The sequence below is a fragment of the Scleropages formosus genome, unplaced genomic scaffold (assembly GCF_900964775.1).
Source record: "Scleropages formosus unplaced genomic scaffold, fSclFor1.1, whole genome shotgun sequence".
Taxonomy (NCBI): domain Eukaryota; kingdom Metazoa; phylum Chordata; class Actinopteri; order Osteoglossiformes; family Osteoglossidae; genus Scleropages; species Scleropages formosus.
Window position 1 is genome coordinate 38,683 of NW_021641035.1, and position 11,280 is coordinate 49,962.

Consider the following 11,280-nt stretch of genomic DNA (forward strand, 5'->3'; position numbering starts at 1 on the left):
GTTCAGGGAACTTCGCAACACTAAACTGCCCGTAGCGTGTGAATGAGTGGATGTGTATGAGTGGCTGCCCTGCGATGGACTAATTTCCCATCCGGGCTGTACCCTCCTTTAGCCTTGCACCTAGTGTTTCCAGGATAGGCTTCAGACCAGCGCCACTCTGATCAGGTCAAGCAGTTAATGAACATCGATGGATGGTTGTACGCTGAGTAAATGTTACATTGATTTGTGATAACATGAGTATATTTTTCCCTTTGGTGCCTTAAAAAATTTTGGATACACACACTGTCTGAAGCTGCTTGTCCCAAGCAGGGTCGCGGCGAGCTGGAGCTCTAACCCAGCAACAAAGGGCATGCACCCAGGATGGGACGCCAGTCTGCCGCATGGCACCCCAAGCAGGACTGGAACCCCAGACCCACTGGAGAGCAGGACCCAGCCAAACCCGCTGCGCCACCGCGCCCTCCTAAATTTTGGGTGGTCATCTTGAATTATGTCGTTGACATTTAAAGAGGTCAACATAGACTGCACATAGAAAAACCTCATTTTGGTAAGAAGAGAGCAGCACAGTAGGGCAGGAGTTAGCACTTCTGTGTCACAACACATGGGCCTGTAGTGTGGGGCTACCCTGTGACAGACTGGCATCCGGTACAGGGTGTACATGTCATAGCTTAGCACCCAGTGCTTCTAGGATCAGCTTCAGACCCCCACAACCCTCACAGGATAAGTGGTTAATGAAAGTGAGACTGTAACACACACACACACACACACACACACACACACACACACACACACACACACACACACACACATTTTCAGAACCGCTTTGTCCCAGACAGGGTCGCGGGGAACCGGAGCCTACCCGGTAACACAGGGCGTAAGGCCAGAGGAGGAGGGGACACACCCAGGACAGGACACCAGTCCGTCGCAAGGCACCCCAAGCGGGACTTGAATCCCAGACCCACCAGAAAGCAGGACTGTGGTCCAACCCACTGCACCACTGCACCCCCAGACTGTAAACAACAAATAAATAATCTGTGTTCTTTTGAATATGTCCATACATCTCCCAGATATCCTGTTCATTCCTGGAGCAGTAGCAGACACTTTTGAAACTGGATAAGTCCTCTTTGAAACAGCAAAATAATCTTGGTCCTGTTGAGCATCTTATGGAATTTAAGTAGGTAGTGTAGTGGTTACAACCACTGCTTTGCACTCGAATGAAAGATTCAAGTTCAGATCCCACTTCCTGCTGTAGTGCCCTTCATCAAGGCTCCTATCCTTAAGTGTTCCCGCAAAAATGAGCCTGTCGTCAGGTGCCTTTGGGAAAACGTTTGATAAATGGATGACTAACGCTGATGGGTGAGAAACCCTTATGATGTCTAGTTCAGTGGAAGTGTCTCCTCGTCCCGCAGTTCACAGCTAGCGAGTGTTAAACATGCAGAAGTTATTATTTACCTGTTTTGCTCTCAGAACAGAGATGCTGATTCTGGCACTCTTGAATGCTGTAAACAGAGGAAAAGGTGGCTAGATACAGTACTGTCACTGAAAAATATTGCAGTGTAGTTTAAGTAAAGTACTGTGCACTGGCATTATAATGAATAAAATTCTACGCACTGGCATTGTAATTCATTCATTGTTTTTATATCTCAATGAAAGTGCAGTTGGTTATTATGAAGACAGAGTAAAATAGTGGGATTTAGTTGTTAATGAATTTGCATCTTAAACCCTGATGATGATTAGTCTTCAGGTCAGTCTTGTAACTGTTCGTTGCCGTGCCATTAGGACTTACCTCTGCTTGGATGTCTTGGAGGAGCCTGGAGCTGCTGCCTTTATAGCCAGGTTTGTGGTTGCTCAGCAAAAAGGACTGCTCTATTTGGTCATGTATTGACCCTCTGCTTTGGTATGTTTTTGCCGTATGGCCTTTGTCACTCGCTGTCACATTATTTTGTCATATGGTAGCTCCAAGGCATTCTTAAGTTAATTGAAGTAGCTAATATTACTGGCAATATGTTTTCTGTTACATGAAACTGCTAGTGGGATATTGCCGATTATTAATGTCACAGCTTGTTCTGTGTCAGACAGATGACTCTCCTTGCCCAGATAATCTGAACTTTGTATGTAAAAACAGGAAGCTTACCTTATACACACACACACACACACACCTTATACAGTTTCCTGTAAAATTGTAAAACCCCATGACTCTAAAGAATGCCATATGAATCTTCACAGAGGTGTTTTACAAGCTTTTAATTATGGAAAGTGCAGGCATGAATTTTTCAATGGTCTCTGGATAATAAAGGGGCAATAAATATATTTCCAACAGTACACTGACAGCTGATGGATAGAACAAAAACTGTGTTTATGAGTGCATGAAAATGTAATAGCAGCAGGATTATTCAAGGTTAGACAATGTTACGATAACATGTTGAGACTAATCCATCTTGTAATGGAAACTCGCAGCAAGGACAAGTCTGAATTAGCTGTGGAGAAGCACACAGATGTCACTGGTATACTGTTGCAGCACTTTTGCTAGTCTTGCACTTTTTATAAATAGGTAAAATTGGGAGCGACAGTTGTCATTCTATGCACTCTAATGACATTCAACTTTTAACATCAACTCTCTAAATGGGAAATCCAACATGTTCGGATTGACGTTAATCATACAGCGAAAGAATAGCATCACACAAGGAGCCCCTCAGTTCAGTGGGCTTTCTGTGTGTAGTAAAAGCAATGAATAGCTGTGATTTTTTTTTCACTTTCCTTGTACAATTAGTTACCAGAAGAGGTTGATGTTGGACAAAACCAGAACGCAGATATAATGGATGCATATCTGTTTAATGCTACTGATGGAATAATTATAAATATTATTAATATATTTAATATACTGTATATGAAAATCATATCCTGCGAGCAGACAGAAAAGAAAAAATGTGTGCTCCGCATTAGACCAGGATTTTCTGGAGTTCCTGGAGGTCCATCCGTATGTTGTCTTCTCTGCCACTTCTGGTAATTATAGTAATTAAAATATTTTCTGCAAGGTAAGGTAGAATAAAATTACAAACCATTAAGGAAATATAAGAAATGTCACAAAATATGAATAATGTACACAACACAAGAAAATCCCAATTTTCTTTGCACTTGATTATTTCCCTCCAGCTAAAAGCTTGTCTTATCAATCAGTTGACGTATTTCTGACCTCCAGTAATTAGTTGTGCGCCGACTTAAACTGAAATAAGTTCTCTTGTCTGAAGTTTAAAAAAGGAAATGAAATTGATATTCTTTCCCTACTTTGATAATTTAAAGATGATAAATATAACTAGAATGAACAACCTTGGCTGTTATTGAGGAAGAGGATAATACAGACAATACAGGCAATAACTACTGTCTTACTGACTTTTTTAATACTGATGTCATTGTTCACTGCTGTCAGAATAAATGCCAAATAAATAAGTGCCTCTGTTTAATAATACCATTACTTTTATATTTTAACGTTAATAATCACATAAATTAGTTATGAAGGAATCGTTTAAAACGTATTGGAAACAATGAAGTTGCTGATCCTAAATGTTTTTTCTTTATCTTTGATGTCAAAAAGTCTTGACCACTAATCAAACAACCCGAGATCTACATACAAAACTTGAGTATCTCACACATTATGAAGTATTCTTATGTTCTACTCCAGAAACAGAAGCGTTGTGAAGAAAAAGTGTTGGATGTCATAAGCAGGTCAGATATTAAATGAGTTTTTGCGCTCAATAAAATGTGAGTACTTGATATCTTGTTCAAGCAGTGTGTTCTATTAGGACTAAACACAAAAATAGCTTGCTTGCTCAGCTCTGCTGTGTGACCTTTGCTGTTGTCACTTCATGCTGTAACCTTCATTGTGGACGTTTTCATCAACAGCTTTCCTACCAGCTCCCATGAAAATGAAGCTCAGTACCTCTTAATGGGTTTCAAATGCAACGAAAACATCAATGGATTTAGATGAATATCATATTCAGATGTAAGTACGGACAAACCTTGACCCTTAAAAGTTAACCAACCTACAGATTAAATTCAGCATATGATTTAATTGACAAGAATGTATTTTTGTATTAATGATTGAGACAGATTTAAGGCAAACATGGCATTACTAAATGTAACATTTAGATAAGTCTAAGTAATCTAATATCTAAAAAAGGTTATGTTTGTTATAACATGTGATTTAGACTTGACATAATTTTGTAGAAGTGTTTTCACATGTTCTAACTTTTCTCGTGCAGAGCCTGACTGTTAACATGTCTGTTTTATAAGTGCTCCAATGTCATCTTCTTGACTTCTAATTTATTTGCTATACAGTATTAAGATGGGGGTGCGGTGGTGCAGTGGGTTGGACCGCAGTCCTGCTCTCCGGTGGGTCTGGGGTTCGAGTCCCGCTTGGGGTGCCTTGCGACGGACTGGCGTCCCCTCCTGGGTGTGTTCCCTCCCTCTCCGGCCTTACGCCCTGTGTTACCGGGTAGGCTCCGGTTCCCCGTGACCCCCTATGGGACAAGCGGTTCTGATAGTGTGTGTGTGTGTGTGTGTGTGTGTGTGTATTAAGATGTCTTTTAAGTCATTTATTATATTCTTGTGTGGAATCTTAATTTGAATATCTCTTTTTTAAGAATACAGAACTGCAGATAGCGTAGATACAATCTGTAGAGATTATCGTCATTGTAATTGTCAGCATCTTATATTCTCTAAATAGAAAATGCAAAAGGGTTTCATTATATTTGAAATACAAAAAATATACGTTGTACATTGGAACAATTCATTTTTGTTTTTCAAGAGGCCACAGTTCACAATTCTTTAGAGCAACACAAAACGATTTGCAATTATTTACTATTAATTGGAAATAATATTTCACTACAACTCATCCTTCATAACAATTGTTACAAAAAAATAGTTTTTATGACAATTATTTTATGAAGATGAAATATTTCTATGCTCTTTAATCAATAGGTTCTTTAGGATGTACTGGAATCTCTGTTTAACGTATTTAAAGCCCCTCTTTCAAAGTGTTTTTTTCATTCCAAAAGAAAGCGCTCCATGCGCTATGCACCGAAATAGGTAATTAACAATAGCTAGCAGGCAGTGATCTTAATAATACAATGTAGAAATTCCTGCTGAGGTTAGGTAAGTATTGCCTTGAATGAAGTCAATGTTTTTGACACTTATTTTGCTGTCACTGTTCTCCAAATGCAACCCACAAGCACTTCCCCATTTATTTAGTTGGGTATTTTTTAATGGAGCACTTTCTAGGGAAAGTACCTTGCTCAAGGGTATTACAGTAAGAGATGGGTCTTGAATTTGCAACCTCCAAGTCCAGAGGCGGCAGCACGTACTACGATGGCTGCTATCACTGCGCTGCACTGCCCTTTCAAAAGTCATTTTGTTCTGTATATTAAAACATTCAGAGAAAATTCTCGTGTACCCAATCCTTCAAAGTTAGCCTGCTTTGTTTTCACTGTTTTTGTTACTCTTTTTTGCCATTTAAAAAATTTAAAATACGCCACTTAAAAAAAACTGCGTCTATTCAAGTTCAATTCTATTTCTTCTATAGAGCGCTGTTGTCACACAGTGTGGCACAGAGTGCTGACCAAAGGATCAGGAGACATGACTAAAAGGTTAGCTATACATTAAATTACATTGGATTACTGCGAGAACTATAGTAGGTATTAAACTGTAAAGTAAGCCTACTGGACACAGAGGAGAGGAAAACAAAAAAAACCAGCAGCAGCTCACCCCTCCTGGACGTTGTAGACAGGAAAAGAGCAGTTGTTGCGAAACAAAATCCCCTTGAGTCTTCATTCGTCTTAAGCAGAGAAAGTTAGAACATGTAATGAAAAAATTAAAAAATCCTACACAGAAGTGGGTGACAAATGTGAGTGAAATACCAAAGTAAGTAAAGGTGCATGTTTCTTTTCCACTGTAGTTGAGTAAAAGTAAAAGATCACTGCTCTGAAATGTTTTTCTGAAAATGCACTGAAATGGAAGTACAGTGAGTCCCCTACTTACAAACTTGTATGGGACCAAGAGTTCGTTTGTCACTTGAAATATCTGACAGCTGAATGTGAAATGCAGTGGGACAGGGGTCCCATTGTCCATTATCACTTCTGTAATTATGTTCTATTCTAACTTTACGTGCACGTACTTGTGTAATTATGTGTGCCAGCAGAAACTAATATCGGGCTACATGACAACTTCAAGAATCCCGTGTCTGCATCGGAATGTTTCTGCCTACGTGAATTGCCCTTTAGTTTACTCTAAGGTGTATGTTGCTTTGGAGCTAAATGTCTGCTACATTAATGAATGAATAGATGTAAATGTAAATGTGATGTATTCTGTTGACCCTCTTTATTTTACACTTTGTTGATATAATATTAGCTTTAAATAATAATGTTTGATTTCTTTTGTATTTTTAATCTATATGCCTTCTTATGAGTATTTGTTGAAAAATGTAAACAAATGAAGCCGAAACAGCTGGTGATTTAGCATTTTTTTATTTCTTCACATTTTACAAGATTCATATTGTATGAGTTCCTGTATTTGTTACAGTTGAGTCTCTCACTCGGCATCATCCTTGGCCTAAAAATGAAGAAATGAAAAAATATGACTTTTTTTATACATCACAGTGAAAATTTTGTCTTTGATTTTGATTGTTACTGCAGTTTTTTGTAAATTCGAAAACAAAATGACCAAACGTATTTTTTAACCCCTCTCTTTGAAAGAACTGTAGTTCACAAAAGGCAAATATCAAGGCAATTTAAAAGTGTACAGCTGTAAAAAATGATTTTTAAGAATGAAATTACCTTGCCGGCATCACGGCTCTTGGCTCTCAGCTTGTTGACCTGAGACTCGGCGATGTCGGCACGTTCCTGAGCTTCCTCCAGCTCGTGCTGTACTTTCCTGTACCTGGACAGGTGGGTGTTGGCCTGCTCCTCCTGTGAAGGAGTCAAACAGCTCGTCAGTGGACACGTTCAACTGTGATTCCTCAAATGAAACAAGTTTACTTTCGGTTTATTTCAATGTCTAAGACCTCAGTTATACATTGTTTGTCAGAAACACAACATCTTACACAGGAAATCAGACTTACAGCTTCCTCGGCCTGCCTCTTGTAGGCCTTTACTTTCAGCTGCAGCTTGTCAACAAGATCCTGCAGTCTGGTTATGTTCTTCTTGTCCTCCTCAGTCTGCAGGCAGTAAAGATGGTTGAATTGAGGTTACGGTGCTTAGCCGTTCTTCACCGTACCGTGTTTTAATAAGCAGCGGTAAAATCTTACCTGGTAGGTGAGCTCCTTGACCCTCCTTTCGTATTTACGGACTCCTTTGATGGCATCGGCTCCACGTCTCTGTTCACCTTCAACCTCACTTTCCAGCTCTCTCACCTTGTAAATGAAAAGGAAAATATTTCATATTTTTCGTCACATTATATTAGTAAACCAGAAAAGTACTGAGAACTTATCTTCCTTTCCTTACAGTTCAAACATTCCGTCAAAGAGCATATTTTAGTATCTATTATTTACCATCAAACTATCTTACCCTTCCTTCCAGTTTCTGGAGCTGTTTCTTTCCGCCCTTCATGGCCAAACTCTCAGCCTCATCCAGACGATGCTGAAGGTCCTTGACTGTGACCTCCAGGTTCTTCTTCATCCTCTCCAGGTGAGCGCTGGTGTCCTGTTCCTTCTTCAGCTCCTCTGCCATCATTGCTGCCTGAAATTTTAATTACAGTCACAGTAGTTTTAGCTTGATTGTATATTAAATTTTTGATTCTCGCACTTGATTATATGTCATGAGAATAATACTCTTCACTTCAATATGCTTTTATGCTCAAGTATTTTAGCGGGGGGGTGTGGTGGCACAACGGGTTTGGCCGGTGCCCACTGTGTGGCAGGTCTGGGGTTCAAGCCCTGCTTGGGGTGCCTTGCAACAGGCTGGCATCACGTCCAGGGTGTTTCCCCTCCCCCTTCAGCCTTGCGGCCTGTGTTTCTGGGATAGGCTCCCAGTCATCGGGACAAGTGGTTGTTTACATTGGTTGGTTGTGATTTTAGTGTTATGAAGAGGTGAAATGAAAAGAAGGAATACTCACATCAGTGATAGCTTTTTTGGCCTTTTCCTCAGCATTCCTTGCTTCTTGGATGGTGTCTTCCACCTCTCCTTGGACTTGGACAAGGTCAGATTCCAGCTTCTTCTTGGTGTTGATGAGGCTTGTGTTCTGAGGTAATAAATATATGTTGAGCGTTGTAAAGATATTTTGCTGAACATCACAATGTCAACTTGAAAGTCACCCTTACCTGGGAGTGCAGCAGACCAACACGCTCACTGGCATCAACCAGCTCCTGCTCGGCCACTTTGCGGCCTTCTCCGTCTGCTCCAGAGCAGCCCTCAGCTCCTCAATCTCGGCCTGCATCAGGGTGTTCCGTCGTTCCACCATAGCAACCTGCTCCTTCATGTCCTCCTGTCCTCTGATGGCTTCATCAAGGTGCAGCTGGGCATCCTTGGGGAATGAAAAGACATTTTTAAGGAATGACTTCTTATAAAACATACTGTGTTTTCATTGGACCTCACAGAGGTACAATTACAGACATACCTTGAGCTGTCCCTGGACGTTCCTCAGCTGTTTCTGGGCCTCAGTGGCCTGGCGGTTGGCGTGACTGAGCTGGATCTCCATCTCATTGAGATCTCCCTCCATCTTCTTCTTGACTCTCAGAGCATCGTTCCTGCTTCTGACTTCAGCGTCGAGACTGCTCTGCATGGAGTCAATGATTCTCTGACTGTTCCTCTTGATCTGCTCTATCTCCTCATCCTTCTCAGCGAGCTTCCTGTCAATTTCTCCCTTGACCTGGTTGAGCTCCAGTTGGACTCTCAGGATCTTGGCTTCCTCATGCTCCAGTGTACCCTGAATAAATAAATTTAAAAAATAATTACCAAAAACAAGATAAGAAAAAAAAAAGAGAACTCAAAAAGGAAAAATTATTGATTTCATGGAAAAGAAATACAAGAAAACATACTTTGAGTCTTTGTAAGATAAAATACCCCAGTATTAAATTTCTTATATTTGTATGCTTACCTCAGCTTCTTCAAGGGCAGTTTGTATTTCAGTCTTCTCAGTCTCCACTGTCTTTTTAGCCTTCTCCAGCTCATGAATGGTCTTTCCAGTTTCACCAATCTGTTCAGTCAGGTCTGAGATCTCCTCTGCAGGGAAAACAAGAATATTGAAACTTGCTCAAGAGGTCAATTTGGGGCAATAAATGGATTAATTCCAATTGTTCAGTAAAAGAACTGTATTGATTTTAAACATCAGTCAGTCGCACATACAATAAATTGACACTCTTCATTAATATGTAGTAATAAAATGTAAGTACGCTGCAAGTTTTTGTTCTCTCTCTTCATGGTCTCCAGATGGTCCAAGGCTTCTTCGTAGGAGTTCTTCATCTTGAAGAGCTCAGTGCTGAGAGAACGAGCCTCTTTCTGAGCTCCTTCCAGCTCTGCCTGGCCTTCCTCATACTTCTGTTTCCATTCAGCCAGAACCTATAGAAACATTAGCAGTAGAAGGAATGAGAAATATAGAGTGCTTGAAATAACTGTAAAAGCAAAGACAAATGGGGCTACTGTCGGAATTCAAAAATGACAAAGTAGTCCTAGAATAGGATTTAATTTACCTTGTCAAAGTTTCTCTGCTTCTTGTCCAGGTTAGCAGCCAAGGCATTTGCTCTTTCCACGTCAATCATGAGATCCTCCACTTCACCCTGCAGCCTCTGCTTGGTCTTCTCCAGAGAGGCACACTTGGAGTTCACAGCTTCAATAGATTCCTCTGCATCTTGCAGACGCTGGGCAAGCTTTTTCCTTGAGAGAAAGTGATGTGTTCATGTTATTTGTGTCACTCTCACCGATTGTAAAGTGTAGCTATAAAACTAGTGCATTTACTTGGCCTCCTCAAGCTCCTCGGTGCGCTGGATGGCATCGGTTTCATATTTGGTTCTCCACTGAGCCACTTCGCTGTTGGCCTTGGACATTCCACGTTGCAGTTCAGCCTTGGCCTCCTGCTCTTCCTCATACTGCTCACGGAGCAGGTCACAGTCATGGCGGGCTGACTGCAGAGCGTGGGCCAGGGCATTCTTGGCCTAAAAGTCATTAAGGGTGAATAAATATGAGTGAGTAGCTTTTCTTTCATCGTCTTTTCATATTGTTTTTCAAAGCATCCAGCATGTCCGTGGAAGAGAACATTCAACAATATTCCGTTCCGTCACCTTTACTTCCTCTTCAATGTGCCTCTTGAGCTCTTCGATCTGCTGAGTGTAGGCCTGTTTGCCTCTCGTCAGCTGAGAAACTAGAGCTTCCTTCTCTTCCAGTTGGCGACTGAATTCACCTAAACAGATTAAAGAGTGTTACATTCTTTTTATTTTAACGGTGCTTTTTGTTTATGAAGTGCTTTTCAGTTCTACTTACCATTCTCTGTCTGAAGTCTGGCTTTTTGTGCACTAATGTCATTCAGCTGACGAACATTTTCGTCATTCTTGCTCTTGAGTTCACTCATCTGATCTTCAAGGGTCCGGCACATTTTCTCCAAATTAGCCTGTTAAAATGTGTAAAATACTTAATATAGAAGTCTTGCATGTAATCAACTTATGGAAATTGCAATGACACATGTACTCCACATACCTTTGATTTGGCAACAGCCTCCATGTTGCTGGATAGATCGTCGATTTCCATTTTGTATTCACTCTTCTCCTTCTCCAGCTTCTGCTTGACACGCTGAAGGTTGTCGATTTGTTCTCCCAGCTCTGCCACGCTATCGGCCTGCTTCTTGCGAAGAGCGGCAGCAGTGGCTTCGTGCTGTAGGGTGGCCTCCTCAAGATCACGGCGAAGCTTCTGGAACTCAACTTCTCGTTTCTTGTTCATCTCAATCTGAGCAGCAGTTGCCCCACCAGCCTCTTCAAGTCTCTCACTGATCTCTTCAAGTTCCCTGGAGAGATCAGCCCTCTGTTTCTCCACCTTGGCCCTAGCAGCACGTTCAGCTTCAATTTCCTCCTCCAGCTCTTCGATACGAGCCTGGAAGTGCACGATTTTGACAGGTTAGCATGCAAAATTTTTTATTGTCACAAATTGTATTTCAGGACATGAAGAATATACCTGGAGTTCTTTAATCTTCTTCTGTAGTTGAGCACCAAGTGATTGTTCATCCTCAATTTTGCTGAGAAGCTGGCTTGTCTCAAAGTCCTTCCTATAGATATAAATCAGGCGGATTTACGAGGGTTTTTGTTCAGGA

The 11,280-nt window shown here is 41.0% G+C and overlaps 1 pseudogene; it reads right to left on the bottom strand.

Annotated features, from left to right (window-relative positions):
* Nucleotides 1-6,737: 6,737 nt before the first annotated feature.
* On the bottom strand, nucleotides 6,738-11,246 carry LOC114909694 (myosin heavy chain, fast skeletal muscle-like; annotated as a pseudogene).
* Nucleotides 11,247-11,280: the final 34 nt, after the last annotated feature.